This window comes from Microtus pennsylvanicus, chromosome 10, assembly GCF_037038515.1.
Source record: "Microtus pennsylvanicus isolate mMicPen1 chromosome 10, mMicPen1.hap1, whole genome shotgun sequence".
Lineage (NCBI taxonomy): Eukaryota > Metazoa > Chordata > Mammalia > Rodentia > Cricetidae > Microtus > Microtus pennsylvanicus.
The window spans coordinates 62,070,973-62,082,537 of NC_134588.1; positions in this window are offsets into that span (position 1 = coordinate 62,070,973).

Consider the following 11,565-nt stretch of genomic DNA (forward strand, 5'->3'; position numbering starts at 1 on the left):
TTGTTTCCCAAGTTCAAGGCCACCCAACCATCGAAGTCAAATCCTCCTATAAAGAGAATTTCTTGAGCATTCAGTTGAAAAGAGCTTGTGTCTTTAAATCCAATCATGTATTTTAGTCACTTCAGATGCAGTGACATTGAGCAACTTCTAATATAAATTCTGATTATAATATTATCCCTCCTCTTATTATCCTATGCACTTATTTGTGCCAAGAGGCTGTTTCCATTGCATTTTCTGATACCTATAGGTGTCTAGTATGTGTGTTGCTCTTAAACATGTTTAAGCTAAAGAGAAGATGAATAAGTAAATCCATGAAGAATGAATTATTATATAACTATATTTTACAGATTCAAAGACTCAGAAATAAGATTAGTTTTAGTGAGGATTGCCTAGGTTGTGCTGCAGCATGCACACACACACCACACACACACATGCACGGGCACACACAAACACACATACCACATGCACACACACATATACACACGCATGCCTTATTTCTTGTTAATATTGCATGTTTTTTTCTATTAAGTATGGCTGTGCTCACTACTAGTCTTGACTGCTTGACTACAGTGCTCGTGTCTGGAATATTGCTGGTATTCATGACAGAAAAGGGGAAAACATAAAAATAAAATAACACTTCTGTGGAGGCTTCTGTGGAGAAGTCATACACTTTACTTCTGTTTGTATTTTGTTTAACAAATTTGATGTCAAAGAGCTGGAAATAATTATGAAATCTTTTCCTAAGTGGGGTGGCATATATATTTTAAGTAGCAAAGTGGTCCATAAGGAATTTAAACAACCTATCAAAAACAATACTATCGAGTGACAGAATAGGGTCTTGAAAAGCAATCCAGCTTCCTCCTTCTCGTTTCATCAAGAAGCAGAGGGTCTGGAGCTGGAATGTCCAGAAGCAACTGTGGGATCTCCATTCGATCCGAGCCGACTTGCTAAGAACTTCAGACAGGAAATGAAAAACGCAGGTAAGAGCTTGCTTAAGGCCACGTCTCTCAGCATAGCCTCCACGCGAGGAGCATCCACCACTGTGGCCATAAAAGGCAGCATAGGAAGTGGCAGCTTCAGCTACTGTTGATTGCCTTTAAAGGATGCTAGAAGCAGTGAGAACGCTGTAAACGGCACAAGGCTCTGATCGCATACCTGGACTCCAAGCTCCCTTACCAGTAATCACCAGCCCAAAGACCTGGGGAGTTTGACAGCACAGGATTAATGGCCGTAGGGAAAGCTAAGGATGACATTGCTCACATTTGTCTTTTAAATTTCATTCATTTTCCTGTTACTGGAAAATTTACTTACATTCTGAATTTAGTTTATGTGAGTACAACTTTTTTTTTTTTGAGTACTAAACAGTTCACAGATGCCTGCCGCGATCCAGGTAGTACGGGAGGTCCATGGAATAGAATAAAACAGATATGACCCCTGGTTGTCATATAAAATGCAGCCATTAAATAACACATCTCTTCAAGGGTATCAGAAACTGAAAAGGAGGAAAAGCTGATGCATGCATACAAAAGGAGACTTTGGATTTTTACAAAAGGTTCTCTCCCAGCCTCTGAGTGCCTGGCTTCTAAGGTGAGCTCCTGGTCTCTGTGTGAACACGCACTAGGGAGTCACCTTCAAGCATGGAAATGGGAGCTGGCTAAGAGATCAAGTGCCTTACCCAGGTTTTTACTACATAAAAAAGGGAGACAATATGCTCAACGTGAGGCAGAAGCCCATGTCTTCTGTGAGACACTGGCGCTGCCCTGAGTTCCATTATCAGGGTCTAGCCTGATATTCTAGAAGGAGCCATTCATTTCACAAACCCAGAGCTAGAAGAGGTACTCCTCTCAGGACAATATAATCATACGAAGCTGGAAATTCTATGTAAGAAATGCTACTCTATAGATCAGAATTCTGTCTATAGCATAACCAAGATCTGGCTTGTACTGATTGCAACTGACTCCGTGCAGACAACCTTTATAAACCCCCATGAACAGGACACACGCCAGGGCCATGTTTCAGGGGCTCACAAAGTCCTCCTTCTCCACACTGCTGTACCCCAGTGTCCATGAGCTCCCGATAAACAGTCTCACGCAGCCCCTACATCATGAGGAGGCTGGAAGGGAGAAAGGAAACAACCTCGGGCCTGTTTTTCAGGTGAGAAGACTGAGTGTCAGGGATATCAAGAAAGGACCTTATTAAAATCTCTCAGTTGGTGATACGACGGTCCCAATCTTCTGCCTCCAGTTCCAAGGCTCCTTCCAGGAAAACACAGCGCTATTCTGAAATATAGTCTCTGCAGCCTCCTGGCTAGCGACATACGCTGAGACCTTCCACAGAGGCCAACCAGCTTCATCTTGACATGACAGAAAGATCAAGAGGAAAACGGACCAGGCTTTTAGAAATTATGCCACTGGGGCATCACTGATGAGGACTGTGGGTGATTTAATCTACTCGGAGACACTGAACAACATCCAACAGCAGGTTGTTATGGCAACACCACTCTTAGTGGCTTCAAACAAAAATATCTCAAGGGCAGAGTAATTAGGTAAGCAGAGCAGAGTCTGTGTTTGATGCAGTCATTTTCCAGTGATTACCATTTTATTGTGCCCAGTGCTCATAGGTTCCCTAATATGGCAATTTTAGCTGGTGTGTGCATGTGCGTGTGGGTGTATGCGTGTGTGATGTGGGTCCCACCAGAGCAGGGCCCTCCAAACCCCTTTTCCAACTTGTACCGTATGGCAGTCTCCCACTCAAGCACATGTCCCACAAAATAAGAATATGGGGGACTGCAAGATGCATACACCCTCCAACTGCGTCTCTCGGGGGCTCTGAGTGTGTATCGTGAGAACAGTGTTTGCTGTACCTTGACATCTTTTTGCTTTTTAAATTATACTGAAATGCATTCTGGTGTTGCTTATTCCAGCTCTGACTCACACTGTCAGTTCCCAAGGCTCCTGAGAGGGCTTCTGCTTCTGTTTCTAATGCCTGGCATCCCTTCCCGCCCAGTAAGGCACCACCATAACCTGCTCGACTCACTCTGCCCTGGAAAAGCAGAGCTCTCCTGCTCGATTGCTTATTCATGCTGGGAGAATGTCCCCAGCTTTCAAACTTCCTCAGCTTTAGTTTTTGTGTCCCCCATCCCCCCACAAACACAGTGGGAAAGGAGAAACGAGCTATGCGCCAGGGTTTAGTCAGGTCTTGGGGTACTTACTCATTTGCCTCATCCTCACGGCACACATGAGAAACTGAGACTCATCCACATTAAATCCAAATCCCAGAATCCCATGGATATTAACTAGCAGAGTCAGAATATGAACTCAGTGCTGGCTGAGCTCAAAGTCTTCATTCTACACAACCCCACACTGTCTGACTGAAGAGGGCATGTATTTTGCATTTTGATATGAGGTGACCAATAGCTCACTGCCTCAGTGCTGCTTTAGTCTGCTGTCTTTAGGATCATTGTTTTTACCCTCTTAAGTTGGTTACTCCCAACCAAGGTGTTCTGTGACACCCCTCCCCCAGAGGGTGAGCTCATTGAGCAATGTCTGGAGTCATTTTTTTGGTTGTCACAACCAGAACTATACAAGTTGTCTCTAGAGGGTCAAGGCAAAGATTCTACTAACCATCCTACAATTGACATAATGCTCTCCCCAAGAAAGAACTCACCTGCCCAAAACAGTTGTTTTTAAGTTAACGGTGACCCTACAAATTGTCCCCACAACAACGAACTCTGCTGCCCAAAGTATCAATGCTGTTCATCATGAAGACAAAACCTGTGGTCTCTCAATGCAGGTAATACCTTGTATGGAATTTAGCTCATTGATCTCTTCCCAGGCCTCGTGCAGAAAGGACAGCCTAGAGCTCAGGATTGTTCCCAGAAGGGATTGAACATTTCCCATAATTTGAGGGGTGAAGCAGGTGAGAACTGTTCCACAAGATATGATGACCTGGCAGTGTACATACAAGACATGGTGAACTTGGAGGGAACCAGGGAAATTTGCCTTGACAAAAGTAGTGACGCTTGAGCTGAGACGGGAAATGTAAACAACACTCTCCAAGTGAACATGGGATGAGCCAGGTATTCCAGGTGTGAACAGTGTAACCTGTGCCTTGAAGATGGTGAAAAGCATGATGGGAATATGAGTGGTTCTTAGGGTCTGAAGCAAAATAGTGCGGCCATAAGAAGCTAAGCAGATAAACAGGCGTCAACTCTCCAAAGGCCCACGTGAAGCTCTCTTTTTGTCTCCTAGGTGACAGGGAGCCTGAAGCACTGGTTTCCATTTCCTTTGAATAGAGGGATGATTGTCCCAACCTAATGACCAGGTCTTAAACTCTGTCTGTCTTCCTTTGCTTCTCTGCTGCTGTCATAAAAAACATACCCAAAGCAACTTGGGGAAGAAAGTGTTTACTTGATGTTTACTTGACCTATGGGTTATAGTTCCTCATCAATGGAGGCCAAAGCAGGAACCTGGAGGCAGGAACTGAAGCACAGGCTATGGAGAAGTGCTTCTAACTGACTTGCTCCCTATGGCTCACCCATGTGTCACTCAGCCCAAGACCCTTCCCAGAGGTGGCACTACCACAGTGGGCTGGGCTCTTCCACATCAATCATTAATCAAGGAAATGTCCCAATAGATGTCCACAGTCCAGTCTGACGTAGGAAGTTCCTCAGTTGAGGTTCCTTTGGCTAAGCAGCTCTAGTTCGTGTGAAACTGACAGACGCAGCACACCATCTAGGAACATCTTGTAAGGACAAGTTGAAATGCTCGCTTCCTAGAACTCCTAGAACTAGTGTGCTTCATATCACTGTAACAAATGTTCAAGGTTTAGCTGACAGTTCTGAGGAATCGACATCCTGGCAACTGGCCTGCGCTGGGCTCTGGAAGGCCTCTGGCAGACAAATGAAGTCACAGCAATAGGAACATTTGGGAAGAGATTACATGGAAAGACAGGAAGTCCAAACTGGCAGAGATCTCAGGCCATTTCTCTTTATGAAAATCCATTCTTTGTTAGTCACCCACTCTTGCAAGATCCAATTCACTCTAGAAGAGTGTGAATCTCTTCTGAGAAGCGCATCCACAGTATCCTAACCTTTACCCTGGGTACCCTTCTTAATGGCTCTATGGCCTCAACAGGTCCACTTTGGGAACCAAACTATCAGCATATGGAACTGTAGGAACAAACTCAAATTATACCTGAATAATGACATATTGCTACAAGATATAGACCAGTTGCCGTACAGCCACAGATACTGATTTATTCATGACTGTACACACTGGAAGTCAGAAAGCCATCTTCCTTGGGAAGTCTCAAGGGGTGGATCATTTCCAAAGTCTTTGCCATTCTTTAGTTTATGGGCAGATGGCTCCAATCTCTCTCTGTACTGTCTGTCAATGACTTTCTCTATCTAAACTTCTGTGTCCATGTCTCTCTCTTTTTATATGCACACTAGTCATATCAATGGAAAAGTCATCCTAGTTTAGTCTGATATCATCTTAATATAATTATGCCAATAGAGACCTTGTATCCAAATAAGGCCATGTTCAGGTATTGATAGGACTGACTTTCTTTCTTTCTTTCTTTCTTTCTTTCTTTCTTTCTTTCTTTCTTTCTTTCTTTCTTTCTTTCTTCCTTTCTTCCCTCTTTCCTTCCTTTCTTTTCTGTCTTTCTTTCCTTCTTTTTTCATCTTTCTCTATTTTGACAGTGTCACATTATGTAGTTTTGATTGGCCTGATTCTTACTATTTAGTCCCAGGTTGCTCTCAAACTCGCAGCAATCCTCTTGAATATATTGGCATTGTGGGCACACACCACCACAGCCAACTTTCTTCATATCTGTTTGGTTGTTCTTACTTAAAAAGTTGTTTACTTATGTTATTAGTATGAATGTGTGTCTGATTATATGAGTTTATGTGCACCACATAAGTGCAGGTACCTAGCTAGGGAGGCCAGAAGGTGATGCTGGATCCTTTGAACTGGGATTCCAGGTGGTTGTGAGCCACCCAATGTGGCAAGAGCAGCAAGCACTCTTAGCCACTGAATCATTGCTCCAGCCCCTCAACACATCTTTTTAAAGTGTTACTTTGGGCATTTTATCAGCACATATTAATTATAATAGATTTATATATGATGGACTAGGACATTTCATACATGTTTTGGGGTTATATTCACCCTCATTACCATCTCTTGCCTGCCACTGACTCCTGTTCATTCCCTTCCTTTACCAATTGCCACCTTCTACTTTTATGTTTTTTGAGGTCAGTGGCCCGATGAGTTTCATGAGGGTATGAGTGAGGAATTATTTCCTGGAGCATGAGCAACTTACCAGTGGCTACACCACTGGAGAAAACACTCTTGTTCCCACAACCATTCATTGCTTATAGATCTTTAGGGAAGGCTGAGGCCTTGTGAGCTCCTCTGCCATCCGTGAAGATATCCAGGCAGGCTCAGTCTTCTACAGGTCTCCTGAGCGTGATCATGGCTTCACTGTGTTAAGGAATGCAAAGGTTGCAATATATCATTTTAGAAAGTAAAATTCAATCTACAATTAGCTAGTCAAAATTTTCTCCTTAGACATGTCAAGTTCCTCTGCTTTGGACTAACAGCTGCTTTCTAGGACCATTGTCTCAGGGGCACTCTGTCTTCTTGTTTCTGTTGGTATTACTATGAATGAAATGTCTCTAAAACAGGATAAATAGCTTGCGCAAGCTTTGTAAGATTTGTAGATAATAAAGAAAATCATGGTAGCGTCAACTTGAATAGTACATGTCACCCAGCTGAATCTGAAGGAATAAACATGCCGGGTCTTGATAGTCAGCTCACCAGCCACATGAAATAAGCTCAAAGTATTTCCTCTTTCCTAAAGAAGTGGGCTACTGGGGAAAATTAGAAGCTTAAGTTATTATCCGGATAGTCTGAAATTAGTACATTGCCACTCGCTAGTGCCCTTGGAGTGTCCTTGCCTTTTTTCTAGTCTCCAGAGCTACTGTCTAAGTATAAATGTTGCCTTTGGGAGCATCTTGTGAGGTGGTTCCATGCCCTCTGAAACTGTATCTTGTCAGAGAACACAAAGGGTTAATTAAGGACACAGCAAAACACTGGGAGGAATCTGGCTTAGGACTGTGGGGAATCTTCTCATGACTGCCATGAATTGACTGTATGACCTTGAACAAGTCAGTTTCCTCCCTCAAGCTTCTTTCCTTGAAGATGTTACGAGGTCTCACCAAGATTAATACCTAAAACCATGACTCAGAAAGGATCTATTAATGGTCAGCTCTTCCTGTTCTAAGCCAAAACTAGGTGTCTTTTGGGACATCTGTGTTACACCTCTCACTCCTGCTCTGAATGTTCTCTCTTCAGCCACTGCCTGTAATGTCCTGTCAACTCTTCTTTCCATCACTGCCTTTCTTAAGGGAAGTTGACATCTCAGCTTCTCAGATCAGTCTGGACCACTAGGTATATTCACCTGCATAGCCCCAAGATATTCTAGCCCTCCCAGAATTCTCAATTCTCAGATTTGAATAACCCCATATGGGGCCATCTCTGAGAAAGGAAATAGGAGTTTAAAAGAAAAGCTATACTTAATTCCTAATGTGTTAAGATCACTGGGAGTATCTCAGGGCTCAGGACTATGCTCCCTTTCCTTGTACATAACTCGAAGCCCATACTATGAAATGTATTTGCACATATAAAACAAAAGGTTCATACACAGAAATTGTGCACAATTAAGAATACTTTTGTCTTCATCCTCAATCCTCTTTCCCATTTTTATAGACATTTGGACTTGTTTTTTTCTTTTTTCTTTTTCTTGATTTTTTTTATTTTAATCTTTTTCTTTATTGAGAAAATGAGAAAAAAAACAAGTTTCCACCTCCTCCCAGCCTCCCATTTCCCTCCCCCTCCTCCCACTCTTCTCCCCCTCCCCCCACTCCTTTCCCCCTCCCTTTCCAGTCCAAAGAGCTGTCAGGGTTCCCTGCCCTGTGGTAAGTCCTAGGTCCTCCCCCCTCCGTCCATATCTAGGAAGGTGAACATCCAAACTGGGTAGGCTCCCACAAACCCAGCACATTACATAGGATCAAAACCCCTTGCCATTGTCCTTGGCGTCTCATCAGCTCTCATTGTTCGCCATGATCAGAGAGTCCAGTTTTATCCCATGCTTTTTCAGTCACAGTCCAGCTGGCCTTGGTGAGCTCCCAATACATCAGCTCCGCTGTCTCAGTGGGTGGGTGCACCCCTCGTGGTCCCGACTTCTTTGCTCTTGTTCTCCCTTCTTCTGCTCCTCATTGGGACCTTGGGAGCTCAGTACAGTGCTCCAGTGTGGGTCTCTGTCTCTATCTCCATCCATCACCAGATGAAGGTTCTATGATGATATGCAAGATATTCGTCAGTATTACTATAGGATAGGGTCATTTCAGGTTGCCTATCCCCAGCTGCCCAAGGAATTAACTGGGGACCTCGGCTTGGGCACCTGGGAGCCATTCTAGGTTCAAATCTCTTGCCAACCCTAAGGTGGCTCCCTTAACTAAGAATTGTGCTTCCGTGTCCCCTATCCAGCCTTCCTTTATCCCAATCCTCCTTTTTCTCCAAGTTCCCCCCCTTCCTCCCCTTCTCCCTTTTCTCTCCCCATCTCTCCTTACCCCATCCCACCCCACCCGCAAGATCTCAATTTTCTCTCCGGCAGCTTTGTCTACTTCCCATAGCCAAGAGGATAGCTATATGTTTTTCCTTTGGTTCACCTTCTTACTTAGCTTCTTTAGGATCACCAATTGTAGGCTCCGTGTCCCTTATTTATGGCTAGAAACCAATTATGAGTGAGTACATCCCATTTTCATCTTTTTGGGTCTGGGTTACCTCACTCAGGATAGTGTTTTCTATTTCCATCCATTTGCATGCAAAATTCAAGAAGTCATTGTTTTTTACCGCAGCATAGTACTCTAATGTGTAGATATTCCACACTTTCTTCATCCATTCTTCCATTGAAGGGCATCTAGGTTGTTTCCAGGTTCTGGCTATTACAAATAATGCGGCTATGAACATAGTTGAACAAATGCTCTTGTCATATGATAGGGCATCTCTTGGGTATATTCCCAGGAGTGGTATTGCTGGGTCCAGGGGTTGGATTTTTCGAGGCAGGATTTCTCCATAGCTTTTGGTTCCTGTCCTAGAACTAGCTCTTGTAGACCAGGCTGGCCTTGAACTCACAGAGACACAGAGATCCGCCTGCCTCTGCCTCCTGAGTGCTGGGATTAAAGGCGTGCGCCACCCATCACCCTGCCTTGCTTTTTTTTGTCTGTAGCCCTGAAACCCAGAAATTACTTGCTATAATTTATGTACTTACTATGTGTTTGTGTCTATGATTTGATCTTCATGTAAGTGCTTCAGTCATATCTTAGGACCCACCACCATCAGTATAATCTGTCAGTATAATCTCACCTTCATTTTGTTCCTAACCAATAAAACAGAGACAAACAAATTATACAAATTAAGGAGAGTACAGTCTGGTTGGAACAGAGCATCACAAGAAAACAAATAAGGTACTACATGGGTATATGTATCACTTAGGAACCAATCTAGTTGGTTGTTTGCCTTCAGGGGTATGAGTCTTGCACTATTATGAAAGATATGCACCTTTAAATGTCAGTTATAATTAGAAAAATGTTTCAAACAAGAAGTATTTTCTGGAGAGCCAGAGGCATTAAAATACGTGTGTGAATCCAGGGATGACAAGTGTTTGGATCCTGAGATAAGATTGAGCTAGAACAGCAGACTGGTCCTCAATCAGTCCACTATCAGAGTAATGGGGCTCAGGAACACAGACATTTCCCTACAGCTTTGAGGTTGAGAAGCATGCCTCTGGTAGTACCTGGATCAAAGAATAAGAATAAAGGCCAGAAAATGAATAAAATCAGGCATTTAGATCAATGATGCAGAATACATATTCCCAAAATAAATCTGCATGTTTATCATTAAGCACCCATCAACAAGAGTGCCAAGAACACAGGATGGAAAAGAAGCAGTGGTTTTATATGTGATGCCAGTAAAATGATATTCACAAGAAAAAATAAAATTACACCCATATCTTATATTAACTCTGAATATTAAGTTTTTAACCCAGATTTAGGACTGAACCTATACAACTCAAATTAAAATGTTTGAGAAAGTTTCTTGACATTGATTGTATTAACTGTTTCTTGGATTTGACCCTCGAAGCACAAAAAAAAAGGTCAAACAGGATAACATTAGACTAACAGCTTCTGCATGGTCAATGAAACAATCAATGCAATGAAAAGAAAATGTATATAATGGAAGAAATATTTGCAAAAATGAAAATGATTAATATCTAAAATACAAAAAAATGCCTCCAATTCTATAACAAACAAATATTCACAGTGGGTGAGTGGCTACATCAACCACACATAGAGAGGTGATAGAATATTATTCAACACTAGCGGAGGAAGCAGGTCTTCACTCTGACAAAATGGATGACCCTGAAGTCACCATGTTACATAAGTTACACCGGAAACAGAAGTACATGGAGTACATGGCATTTGTACGCAATGCTTCTAGGATGGTCAAACCTGTAGAAGCAGAAAATAGAATGTTTGTTGCCAAGGACAATAGTCCAGACAAATAAGGACACATTATCCAAAAGGTACCACATGCAATAATAAAAGTGAACACGTCCCAGTGGTCTGCTACATAATATAGTGGCTATAGTTAACGATGTTGTATTACATACTTGAAATGTGATCAGAAGGCAGATTTTATGTTGTGTTCTTATTAATCATGGTAATAATAAATAAAGTAGGATAAATTTTTATTTGATGCTCAGATATATGTCGTAGGTTGTGATATTCCAGGCACACATTTCTCTCCAAACTCATCCTCTTAGATGCATTAAAGGTATACACGTGCTTGCTTGTCAATCATAACTCAGCGGCATGAACTTGAAAAGAACTGCATAAAGAAACCTGCTGATGTTTAAAGAGCCATGTGAGCCAGCACACTCCTGCTTTGTAGAAGACTGAACCATGGACTGACAAACCTGAACAGCTCTTTTCTATGCTTTCAGATTTTCCAATGCGGGAGAGTCTTTAAGAAATTACTACTTGTCAAGATTTGCTGTAGAAGAAAAGAAAAATATTCACAGTTATGTGAAAAGGCTATCAAAACAGCCCTTCTTTTTCCAACTATGTATCTGTGCCAGGCTAGATTTCCTCCAACTCCCTCAGCCAAGACTACTTATTAGGGTGGCTTAAATGTTGAAGCAGATAAGATCTAGCTGTCTTATTTCAAGTCAGGCAATAGCCTGCAAAATTAAGTGTTAGCATTCTTGCTCCTAATGTTTTATGCAGATAAAGTGGGCTCCTTTTTAAGAACATGTTATTTATGTTGACACTAACATAACGGATTCATTGGTGTTACTTTAGAGAAATTAATAAGTAAATATTTTTAAAATTTGACTTAATTTTCCAGTGTCAAAATATCAGTAGATATTGCCGACAGCTATAAGGAAGATAGTCTTAAAAGTTTTCAACAATTTTAAGACTGCGAAGGCAACCTGACA